The sequence below is a fragment of the Pleurodeles waltl genome, chromosome 4_1, assembly GCF_031143425.1.
Source record: "Pleurodeles waltl isolate 20211129_DDA chromosome 4_1, aPleWal1.hap1.20221129, whole genome shotgun sequence".
Lineage (NCBI taxonomy): Eukaryota > Metazoa > Chordata > Amphibia > Caudata > Salamandridae > Pleurodeles > Pleurodeles waltl.
In genome coordinates this window covers 319,661,237-319,674,176 of record NC_090442.1, presented here as the reverse complement: position 1 = coordinate 319,674,176, position 12,940 = coordinate 319,661,237, and positions in this window count along the sequence as shown.

The following is a 12,940-nucleotide window of genomic DNA, read 5'->3' as shown; positions in this document are numbered from 1 at the left end:
TTAATGTTTGAGTTTGCTCCTTGCAAAAATTCATACAGGTCACCCCACGCATACTTAGCACAACTGACTGTTAGAAACCATGTAGATGCACCTGGGTTTTTCAACATGAATTTCTGCTCACCTTGACGATGATACTAATGCTTATTCGTGCCATAGATCCTCTTACTCGCCCAGTCACACAGCGACAGAGACACTCATACATGTACTCACATAGTCAGAAACTAGTTATGTACCCAGCAGTATCAGAGGCAGTTGTAGACACACCTATATACCCTTATGCATATGTGTAAACACCCAGACACACACTCATGTACACACTAACAAATCCAGTTACGCACTGACCCACACAATAAGGCACCCAAGAAGATACGGACACATACACTGACACTCTGATTCATGCACTCATGTATACACTAACACACCCAACCACACACTTATGCAAACACATTGTCACAGCCAGACACAGTGATCTATATGCTGATACACCCTATTTATTTTGATTCTAAACAGAATGAGAACACTGGATAAAATAGTGTAGTCTATGAGGAAAAGAAGCCAAAAAAATAGAAGTAACTTTTGGAAATTTTTCAGCGGTAAATGGAAAAATACCTCTAGTACTGAGCCTTTCTTTAATGAAGACAGGTACTTCCAAGAGAGCCCATTAGTGCATGCAGTTGGGAAATCTGGACAATGTTATGAGGTGAAGGACGATGGTCTTATTCCAAAAGAGATGATACCTAGAAATGCAGAGGAAGTGAAAGCTGATGAGGTGCAGGGAAGGTATAGGCAGGCCCCATATACAAATGGAACTGTAGCAGTATTTGTAGTTTTTTGACAGGAATCTGTTGATATATTGAAAGATTTCCTATGGATGTTTCCCTACTGAAATCTGAAAGAACAGAAAATAGGTATGGTGCAAGTATATGCAAAGTAAGAACGTATACTAATTTACAGGGACATGCACTAGCATGTCTATAGAAGAAAGTGTACCAAAGCACCTTTCATCACTTTAGAATGTTATCTGTACACAACACGAAAATGCAAACTTTAATTAGGAATACATTCTATGTCAAAACTCCTACCCTAAGTTTATGAGATATGAGTAGACCTCTTTTGTATGGTGCAGTAGCAGAGGTAGAAAGAGTTTATGAAGATGTTTAATTTAATTTATTTGGTCCTGAACAGGAGTACAGGGAAAATGAGGACTTGGACTTTACAGGTGTAGAGGAACAGGACACAGGTATTAGTGTAGATAACTTTCGAGAAGAGATTGTACATTTTAACACAGTTTCTTTGGAGAAATCAAACTGTGTTTGTATATGTTGTTGATGCACACACTACAAAAGTCAAACTCGTAATGTTGTTATGTATTCAAAAACTGAAAAAAAGGGACAGAGATAAGTGCAAGAATTTTCTGCTTATTTATTTGTAGAGGGACGGTTTGATTGTTCCACAGGGCAAATAATAAGAAGTACTCTCATGATAAGTTGGAGGATAATAAAATGGCAGCTAGAGCAGTACATAACAAGTTAGAACTACTTTCAATTCCACGAGACTTGCAAGATTTAAATGTTTATGAATCAATTCTTATACAATGTATAAATCCTTTTTAAGCTATAATTCTGATGGAACCAAAAACAGGGAAATTACCTCCATCAGATCTACTGAAAGGTCTTAAATACAGCGCTGTATACTTGTCTTTAGATTTCAAGCAGGATTTTGAAACTATAGGGATGCAGAGAGATTTTAAAGAACTACTTATTATTCTAGTCATTGGTGTCCCTACCAAGAACATAAAAGTCATGGCAAGGGTTAGTCGATGTTAGTTAAGCAAAAAAGCAACATTATATCTGGTACAAAATTAAGTTATAGCACATATGGATGATGACACAATACCATCAAGAGGTCAGAATGAAAAGGTGGATCGATCCAGATCAGAAGAAAATTGTGAACACTATAGTTTCCATCTGTCATTCTAAAGAGATTATTGGTGATGCTATTGATTGCTTTCAAATGAAAGAAGCAAAAGGAGCACCGTTGAGTCTATGAGGGAAAAGCTTAGAAGCTTGCTATTTTCCACATCTGTTTTCTAATGGACTATATGGTAGGTATTGTGACTGGCCTCTACTAATACTAGCAGTGGAGTAGAGGTCAACTAGACTATATTCAGAGGACGCTAGACTTTGCCACTTTATTATTTGAGAGTGACTTGTCAGGGCTATCTAATGCAGTAAACCATATTCTAAACACAGGAGTGAATTTGCAAAGTCTCTCTGTGAAGGAAATTTGTTGATAAAGTTCAAGGAAAGCACGAAAAGCTGGAATACAACTTGATTGATCTGATGCCATGAAAATATGTATGTGAGTTGCATTTTTGGTTCTATCCTCTATGTAGTACTCAGCATAGGGGTTTGCAAGTAAATGAGTAACTCAGTGAAATTCAAAAGAACATCTTACCTTTTAAGGACAAATCATTGTGCTTTATGGCATACCTACAGTGTACATCAGAGGTGAGTTATGTGTACTAAAAGGTGAATTGAAGCCTTGCAAAGGGCTTTTTCATACCAAGTGTGGTTGGCAGTTTAACTTCACACACAGCGTCTGCAGTAGTAGGCCTCACCCATGTTTAAAGAACTATTAGTCTAGATAGGTGAATATTTGGTGTCAGTACTTGGTTACATATCTCAATGACTGTCTGATTCCCTCTATAGGAGTGCTGTCAGATGTTTGGGTCTCTAAATGTGCACGTAAGTGTCTGAAAAAATAGCTTAGTGCCTGTGTTGGTAATTACAGGGGTAAGTAAGTGTGTCTGCAAATGCCTCTGATGCTGCTGGATTCATAACTAGTTTCAGAGTGAGTAAGTGAATGTATAAATGCCTCTGTCACTGTCTGACTGGGTGGGTGAGAGGCTGTATGCTTTTGAAAGTATATATGTGACTTGCATTATCGGTACATTCTCTGTTGTTCTGGGCATAGGGGTCTGTAAGTGCATGTGAAGTTAGAAAAACCGAAAAGAACATGCCTTACCTTCTAAGGGCAAAGCATTGTCCTTTATGACATAACTGCAGCCCATTTCAGAGGGGAGTGATGTGTACTAAATGATTACTTTAAACCTTGGCAAAGGGCTTTATTGTACAAGTCGAGCTGGCAATTAGACTGTACAAACAGCACCTGTAGCAGTAGGCCTCACCCATGTTTAAAGGACGACCAGTCTGGATGGGTGAATAAGTTGCGTCAGTACTTAGCTACATATCTGAGTGAGTGAATGAGTCCCTCTATAGGAGTGCTGTCACATGTTTAAGAAATTATGGCAGTATGTGACTGTCTTTTTTAGTAACTCTATGGGCCTCTAAATGTGTATCTAAATGTAAGTGTCTGAATAAATAGCTTATTGCCTGTGTTAGTGAATACAGGTGTATGTAAGTGTGTTGGTAACTGCCTGTGAAACTGATGGATACATAACTAGTTTCAGAGTATGCAAGTGAATGTATAAGTGCCTCTGTCATTCTCTGAGTGAGTCAGTGAGAGGTTCTATGCTTTTCAAAATATGTATGTGAGTTGCATTGTTGGTGATATACTCTAGGTACTACTAGGTATAGGGATCATCAAGAACACATGTAACTCAATAAACTCAAAAGGACATATCTTGCCGATTGTACAAAACACCATCCTTTATGGCATACCTACAGTCTTCCTCAAAGGTGAGTTATGTGCACTGGAAGGTAACTTTAACCCTTGGCAAAGGGCTTTTTCCTGCCAAGTTGAGCTGGTATTTACGCTGCACAGACAAGCTCTGCATTAGTAGGCCTGATTTATTTAAAAAGGACTACTTCTCTGGCTGGATGCCTAGGTTATGTCAATACCTGGCTACATATCTGAGTGCTGCAAATATAAGTGCTGTATAATCATGTCACTGACTATCTACATGGCTTTGTTTCACAGGCTGGGTGAATAACAATGCTTTTCTCCTTATGTATATACCTTGTAGTATGGGTGAAGAACTGTATATTTAACCATGGGTAGGGCTCTCGAAGTACACATGTGACCCAGTATGACTTAAAATGGCATGTCTTACTATAGAGGAACATACAAGCCTGTCCTATGTCTTATATACACTCTACCTAATGTATATATATTATATAGTTGCAAACTTTCACAGTTTAATGCATGATATACTGTTCCAGTCCAGTATTTTTACTATCAATTGTGGGAATTGTAATGTTCTTTTATAATGAAATAAAGAAGACTACAAGTCTTAGCATTCAAACAAAATCCTTGGTTTGGCTCAGTTAATTACGCATGGACATGTTAAAGTTTTCTGAGCTGCTAGTAAATATTTAAATTGAAGTTTACATGTTAGGAACCATTTTTTTAGTAAGTACAACATGCAGTAAAGCAACACATGTAAAGTATAACGTTCAATGACAACACATTGTAAAGCAATTTGTAACACAATTATTCTCATCTTTACATACACAGTCAAATACAAACACACCCAGAAAGAGTCTCAGTCGCCCATTATTAACTATATAACAACATTCACACAACCACTTCGAGATCCCATCATAAAGTTACAAAACATTTGCACATATCAATGTGATTATCGACCTGACATATATATATACTTTATATCACCACAGAGCCTCTCCCTTAGGAAACACCACCACAGCACCTACACAGTGGGCCCATACCTCTGTCCCCAGGACACGTCAATAAGCAGTGTGTCCACCACTACAGGGACCCCAGGACACCCCACAAACACAGGACGATCAGGGACCTGGGGTCAGTGGAAGTGGGCTCATGGTTCAGGAGACAGAGGCACAGGACAACAGGGAAACTGGGAGGACTGCTGTGCGACGGGGGAGGACAGGCCCAGGGAACCAACTCTCCAGGAGGCACTCACCAACATCCTGAGAGCATACCACCATTCCCAGGAGACCATGGGCCAGATACTGGCCAAGTTTCAGGAGACCCAGCGGCTGCAGGAGGGACAGTACCTGGGGATCAGGGAGGACCCGAGGGACATCCACATAACCCTGGTCACCATTGCAGGGGTGCTGGCAGACATGGCCAATGCCATGAGGGAGGCAGTGGCACACCACCAGGTCCCTGACACTAGCCACACTGATGAACCGCTGACACTAGTGGACAGGAGGCCCTGCCACAGGAACAACTGGCCACCAGCACCCCTCCCCATGCAGAAGGAGAACCACCCCGCAAATGGCCCCTGCAATCCAGGCAGAAGCCAGAGAACATTGCAAAGACCTCCACCAGGAAATAGGACTCTCCTGATTGTCACCCTTGTGTCCCACTCTGTCACCCTGTCCACTTTGAACTGCCATTGCCCCCCTTCCTATGCCCCATAGGACAATGCACCTGTGATACAATTAGAATTGGCTCTATCCTGGAATTTCCTCCACCATCACCCAAGCCCATTGCACATCCCAATTTACTTCTCAGCAATTAAACACCCTCTGAAAAAATACAATTATGTAGCATATCAAATGATTTAAGTATATATTTGTTTAGCAATCTGTAGACATTGCAATTAGACTGTACAGTAATGTATACATAGGTATGACCTGTATTGTTCTGCAGCCAATACACCAGTAGCCAGAGTAGGGAAGAGATATCTGTGAATAGACATATCAAAGGGTACAGTAAGTGGCCTTAGTAGTGGGAACAACAGCCTGACAGTGGAAATGTACAACACAAAACTGCAATGGGAGGTGAAGTTACAGCTACACGCCCATCTGCAGCCTCATCTTCCTCCAGAAAAGGCACCTGGCACAATAAGGCAAGGTTGTGCAACATGCAACATACCACGATGATCTGAACACCTTCTTGGTTGAGTAGCACAGGGAACCACCTGTTTGATGGAGGCACCAAAATCTGGCCTTCAGGAGGCCAAAGGTTCGCTCTATAATTCTACTTGTTTGTCCATGTGCCCCATTGTAACGTTCCTCTGCCCTTGTCCTGGGATTCCTCACTGGGGTCAGCAGCCATGAGATGTTGGGGTAACCAGAGTCACCTGCAAATATCGAGGGATACCTGTTAGCCAGACACTAACCCTTAGGGCCAACCCCACACCCACATACCAACATACACTGGGTGGGGACCATAGGGTCACCTATTAGCCACACCCGGTGCCTCTGGAGTTGAGCCATCACATATGGGATGCTGCTACTCCTCGGGATAAAGGCATCATGCACAGACCAAGCATTCACATGGGAGATGTACTGGTCTGCCAGGCACACCATCTGCACATTCATAGAGTGAAAGCTCTTTAAATTACTTTAACACCTGTTCATTTCTCCAGAGGGGGGCAAAGGCAATATGAGTACCATCAATAGCCCCAACAATGTTGGGGATATGTCCCATTGCAAAGAAGTCAGCTTTCACTGTGGCCAAATCCTCCACCTGGGGGAATACAATGTAGCTGCACATGTGTTTCATCAGGGCAGATAACACTCTGGTCAGCACGTTTGAGAACATTGGTTGTGACATTCCTGCTGCCAAGGCCACTGTCACTTGGTAAGAGCCAGTTGCCAAGAAATGGAGCACAGATGGGGCTTGCACAAGAGGGGGGATGCCAGTGGGCTGACGGATAGCTGAGATCAGGTCTGTCTCCAATTGGGCACACAGCTCTTGGATTGTGGCCCTTTTAAGCCTGTGGGTGAGGATAATGTGCCTGTCCTCCATTGTTGCCAAGTCCTGTGTGCATGGACAGGTGGAAATGAGGTAATGTACGCCATTCTGGGAGGCAGTCGAGTACCGCCATGCAACTCCTCATTGGTTATCATTGGGCCCTATGGGTTACAGTAGCCAATGGTGATGTACGCCGGCGGTGCCCGCCATTTTCTATCTGTTCACTCTCTTACTACCTGACCTTCAACAGTAGAGGACCTACACTGCAAGTGCTGCTGTTACCTGTGTCTGGAAACGACCATGGCTCGAGTCACTGGGGAAAGGGCCCCTGCCTTCACCGCTGCAGAGTTGGAGATACTGGTGGATGGGGTCCTATCCCAGTACCGAATGTACAATGTAAGCATGATGCATGGGTCATGGATGCATGGAGTGATGTGTGTGAAGGTCTCGTGTAAGAGGGGGTGGTTGAGGGGTCCTGCACAGCGTACTGCATGTATGGTGGGCAATGTATGTGCGTAAGGAGATGGGAGGGATATGGTGGGCCATGAGTGTAACAGGCCATACGGTATGACAGATACCATTTTCTATTTTTATTTTTCTGCAGGTCAGCGTCCCTCAGAAAAAGGGTATGTGTCGTGCCATTGCCAAGGATGTGCAGACCCTGGGGGTCTACGGCAGGCGGAGCACCCAGTGTCGCAAACGTTGGGAGACCTGAGATGCTGGGCAAGGAAGAAGGCGGAGGCCCGGCAGGGGATGGCCTCCCAACGAGGAAGGGGTGCCCGTCGAACCCTGACCCCCTGATGTTCCGAATACTGGCAGTGGCCTATCCGGAGCTGGATGGGTGCTTGAGGGCATCACAGCGCCACAAGGGGGTGAGTACAGTTCCCAATATACTACTTGTGCGTGGAAGGGTAGTCTCTGGGTGGGGGATGTGTGCCTGTTGGTGCCCCTAGGCCAGGCCGGATATTGCAGGGTAGGTTTCATGGTGGGCAGGGGCTGATGAACTCCACCCCCAAACAAGCTAGTGGGCATCCACTACTGGACAGGGCTCTGTGGGTCTCAGGTATGCTGCAACTGCCGTTAGGTATTACTGTCCATGGCCTGGTGACTGGCATTGTGACTGGTAGTGCATTGCCTAGTGCGTAGGGCTGTCCGCCGTGTGTTCCACACGCTAACAGTGGTGTTGTTGCTGGCACTGACCAAGTGTATCCTCTGTCTCTCCCCCCCTTTTTGTTTTGTCACCCTAACCTTCTGTGCATTAGCATCATCTGGCAGAGGAGCAGAGGCACCAGCGACAGAGGGAGCTGCATTCCACAGGGCCCAGGAGGCCGAATCCACCGACGGTGAGGGTACCAGTGGGATGGAGGGCGAGGGGAGCACCACAGTGGAGACAGGAGGGGCAGTTCTGAAAGTGATACCTCCTCCGATGGAAGATCCCTGGTAGTGGCAGACACCTCTGTGGCCACCCCAACTACAGGTACAGCCGCCACCCCACCTTACCAGCACCATGCTCCCAGCAGCCCCTCAGTGTGTTTCCCATGCCCGCTCAACCGGGGAGGGGCATCTCCTTCACCCCAGGCACCTCAGGCCCTGCCCCAGTTAGCCCTGCTGCCCTGAGTGAGGAGGCTATTGACCTCCTGCGATCCATCTCTGTTGGGCAGTCAAACATTGTGAATGCCATTCAGGGCCTGGCAGGGGATTTGCAACATGCATATGGATTCCTGGAGGGCATTCACTCTGGAGTGGCTGCCCAACAGAGAGCATTCCAGGCTCTGGCTTTCTCCTTGATGGCAGTCATTGTCCTGTCGCTAGCCTCCCCCCTCCAACTTCCTCTACCCAGTCCCATTCCTCTGAACCCCAGCCTATCCCAAGCACACATTCAGACCAGCATGTACCCAAGACAACACACAAGAGTGACGCAGGCAAACGCAAGCTCCACACATCATTCCACAGGCACTCATACAAACATCATCCAGATGCTGACATAACAACATCCACTGCCTCCACTGTGTTCCCCTCGTCGTCCACCTCCCCCCCAGTAGCGTCTACACTCACACCCGCATGTACTACATCCACACCTACTGCCTCCATCACCATCACGCATATCAGTACATGGCCCTCATCGGCAGTCACCACCCCCACATCCATGCACACGTCCCCTGTGTCCTCTCCCACTGTGTCTGTGCCCCCTCCTCCCAAAGTCCACTAACGCAAGCACTCAGACATCCAACAGCCATCCACCTCCGCAACAGCATCCAGCCCATGCATCTGCACCCAAACACAGAAGACAGACACCTCCTACAACCACTCCCTCTTCCTCCAGTGCCAAACCTTCACCCTCTTCCTGCCCCAGTGTCCCTAAGAAGCTTTTCCTCTCCACTGTTGAACTCTTCCCTACCCCTCCCCCTGTCCTTCACTTTGAGCCAGGGTGGGCAGAACCCAGGCCAGCACCTCAGCCACCCGGTCCACGGCCACTGTAGTTTCGGCAGCTACTGCAGGTGTGAGAGGCTCCAAGGAGAGACCCATTAGCACTGGCAGTGTGTGTGCACCAGCTGCCAAGGGGAAGGGCAAGTATGTACCACCAGGCAAGGGGACACCACCACACGGCAAGGGCAAGGGTAGGGCGGCACTACCACACGACAAGGTCAAGGGCAAGGAGGCACCACCAGCTGCCAAGGGCAAGGACAAAGGGCCTGCCCCTGCAGGAAGGAGGGACAGGAGGCCTGGTGCTGTGACAGGATCTGAGCCCCCACCACCAACCATGGCACTTCAGCCATCCGAGGCTGTAGGGGAAGGGCTGGAGCCTCCCCCAACCACTGGCAGCACCGCCACGTGCACCGCCATCAGCACCGCTACATGCACTGCCACCAGCACCACTGGCCGCAGCCCAATTGGGCAGCTGTCCGAGGCTGCAGGGGAAGGGCTGGAGCCTCCCCCCACCACTGTGAGCACCGCCATCGGCACCGCCACCAGCACCACTGGCAGCAGCCCCAGTAAGCAGCCGTCTGAGGCTGCAAAGGAAGGGCTGGAGCCTCCCCCCCCACCACCAGCCCCGCCACCGCCATCAGCACCACCACCAACACCACTGTGCAGCAGCCCCAGTGGGCAACCATCCATGGCTGCAGGGGAAGGGCTGGAGCCTCCCCCAACCACTGGCAGCACTGCCACCTGCACCGCCATCAGCACCACCACCAGCACCACTGGCAGCAGCCCCAGTGGGCAGCCGTCGAGGGTGCAGGGAAGGGCTGGAGCCTCCCCCACCACTGGCAGCACTGCCACCTGCACCACCATCAGCACCACCATCAGCACCACCACCAGCACCACCATAAGCACCACTGACAGCAGCAGCAGCCCCATTGGGTAGCAGTCCGAGGCTGCAGGGGAAGGGCTGAAGCCTCCCCCCACCACTGGCAGCACCAACACCAGCACTGGCACTGCCACCACTGTGCAGCCGTCGCTGCCGGCGGATGGTCTCTAGTCCTGCCTCCATGGAGTGTTATTCATCCTGCCCACTGCAAATCTTGTGGGTATGACACACAGGTGAGAGACTGTGACCTTGAACTCCCTAAGTGCTGCATCACAGGACACAAAGCCCCCTCCAGAACCAGTGGAAGAAGGCATTCACTCACCCCCTCCTTGCCAGGATGAAGCACACTGGGCACAAGGCCAGCTCCAGAACCAGTGGAAGAAGGCATCCACTCCCCCCCCTCCTTGCCAGGATGAAGCACACTGGGCACAAGGCCCCCTCCAGAACCAGTGGAAGAAGGCATCCACTCCCCCCCCTCCTTGCCAGGATGAAGCACACTGGGCACAAGGTCCCCTCCAGAACCAGTAGAAGAAGTCATCTACTTGAGAGACTGTGGCTTTGCACTCCCCAGGACCACACAGTGGGCAAACCACCCACTAGAGAGACTGTGGCCTTGCACTCCCCAGGACCAAGCAATGGGCAAACCACCCACTAGAGAGACTGTGGCCTTGCACTCCCCAGGACCAAGCAGTGGGCAAACCACCACTAGAAAGACTGTGGCTTTGCACTCCCCAGGACCATGCAGTGGGCAAACCACCCACTAGAGAGACTGTGGCTTTGCACTCCCCAGGACCAAGCAGTTGGAAAACCACCCACTAGAGAGACTGTGGCCGTGCACTCCCCAGGACCAAGCAGTGGGCAAACCACCCACTAGATAGACTGTGGCCTTGCACTCACCAGGACCAAGCAGTGGGCAAACTACCCACTAGAGAGAGACTGTGGCCTTGCACGCCCCAGGACATCGCACAGGGCATGTAGCCCCCTCCAGGACCAGTGGTGTTGTACCATCTTCCGGCTGAGGTGCCCCCCATTCCCCTTCCCCCTGAGGTGCCTGTGTATTTTCCACCTGTTGCCCCAGCAGTGTTCTTTCTCTGTTGATGCAGGAGTCAAGTGGGGCCTTGGCCTATGAGATGTGGCCCTGTGCAGAATTATGAACTGGGCAGTGTCCCTCCATTTGTATATCTGTAAATACTGTTTTGAATTTTGAGGACGTATTTCTAGTTTATTATCTTATTACATTCACTTCAGTCACTTCCTTTTGTCCTTGCAATATTCCTGAGGGGTATGGGGTGGATGTGTAATGTTGTTGCATCTGTTTGTGTGTATGGTGTTGGGGGTGGGGGTGTTGCGTGTTGCATGTGTGTGTCACTCTCTTTTTCCTCCCACCTCCCCCCTCAGCTGCTAGGTGGCAGTACTCACTGTGGTCGTTGTCACCGGCGTTGGTATTCCCGGTGTAGGAGGAGGCAGATCAGCATGGGGAAGATCTGCAGTTCGGGCTCCATAGCGTTGTGGTTCTTCCTTAAGGCTCCAGATGTGAGTCCTTTGCTTTCTGTGTACTGTTCCTGCAGTGCTTTTGTTGTCGTTGGTACCGCCCCAGAAAAGGTGGCGGATAGGCTGGTCATAATAGAGTGGGCGGTACATTGTCTTCCGCCTGGCTGTTGGCGGTTACCGGCCCCCGGTGCTTGTTGCTACCTCCGTGGCGGTCGGTGTGTTAAAGTGGCTGTCTGTGTAGGCGGTTGGTCATAATTCTATTTTGTTTGTCGCCGGCTTGTTGGCGGTATTACCGCCGCTTTATCTCTGACCGTCAGGGTTGTATTGAAGGCCTATGTGTTGAAATATCTCCAAGGTTAGCATTTCTCTAGAAAGTGATGCTGATGTGTGGGCCTACATTTCCCTTTAAATGTTCACCATACTCCTGTATGTGCTAAGTATTTATGATGATTCATTTAAATCCAAATGTGCCAAATTGTATTCCATGAATAGTCTGCATGTGGCACCACCTGCTCCATCACTTGCATTCATGGCCATCCTTTATTTGGATATAAAAGAGATTGCCTATTCTTTACCTAATTATCCTCTGGACATCATTGTTGTGGAGCCATTTTAGTGATGCCTTTGGGCACATTATTTTAGCAACTAGACCTGCTGCCTGTGCCCTGTAGCCTAGACACAATTCATTTTTTTGCCACATTTGTGGTGATGCTTTATCAGGCTATCCTTTTGCCTAGGAAAGCATTTACATTTCCTAGCATGACATTCTTTCACTCTGTGCTTTCTTCAAGGCTGCAATGAGATAGTATTGCCGGCACAAATTGTACACTGCATCTCTAGCATTTCGCAGAAAAATATGTATTTTTACATGGGGAACACTTTTCTTAAAACACCAGCTGTTTTATTATAAAAACATTTGTCTCGCCCCTGCATGTTAGAGGGAGGTTCCAGCCAGATGACTGCTCCTTCATGCTGTCTGACTGTTACAGCTGCATGATGAGACTACTGATTCCTTGGCCTATATGGGGATGATGTCTTCCCGTTGAAGGGTGGATTAGGGCTTATCCTGCTGTACATAGAACATTAGTAGCTTAGGTAGGAATCACACATCTTGCATGGTGACTGTATGGTGGGACTTTTCTTGTGTTTCACTTTTCTTGTCACCGTTTTGCTTCAAGTAGATTTTGTCATTATAATTATTGCATTTCATGTTATTTTATCTAAGTCTTATTGAACCATTCCCTGATTCTGTTTGTCTTTGCATGTGTTAGACAAATGTAACTGAGAGAAAAGGATGAGATCTGATCCACCATGATTTCCCTAACAAGTCACAATGTCATGGTGTGGGATCAAACTCAGTTCCCCACAATTCAAGTGGTGCTGCTGCCCAAATCCAGCAGCCACATTGGTACAATAAGAGCCAAAGCAAAACATGGTGCTGCCAACGGTTGCTCAGGCACTGATTTTCGGATCCTCCTGAGTATCTCTGTCTCA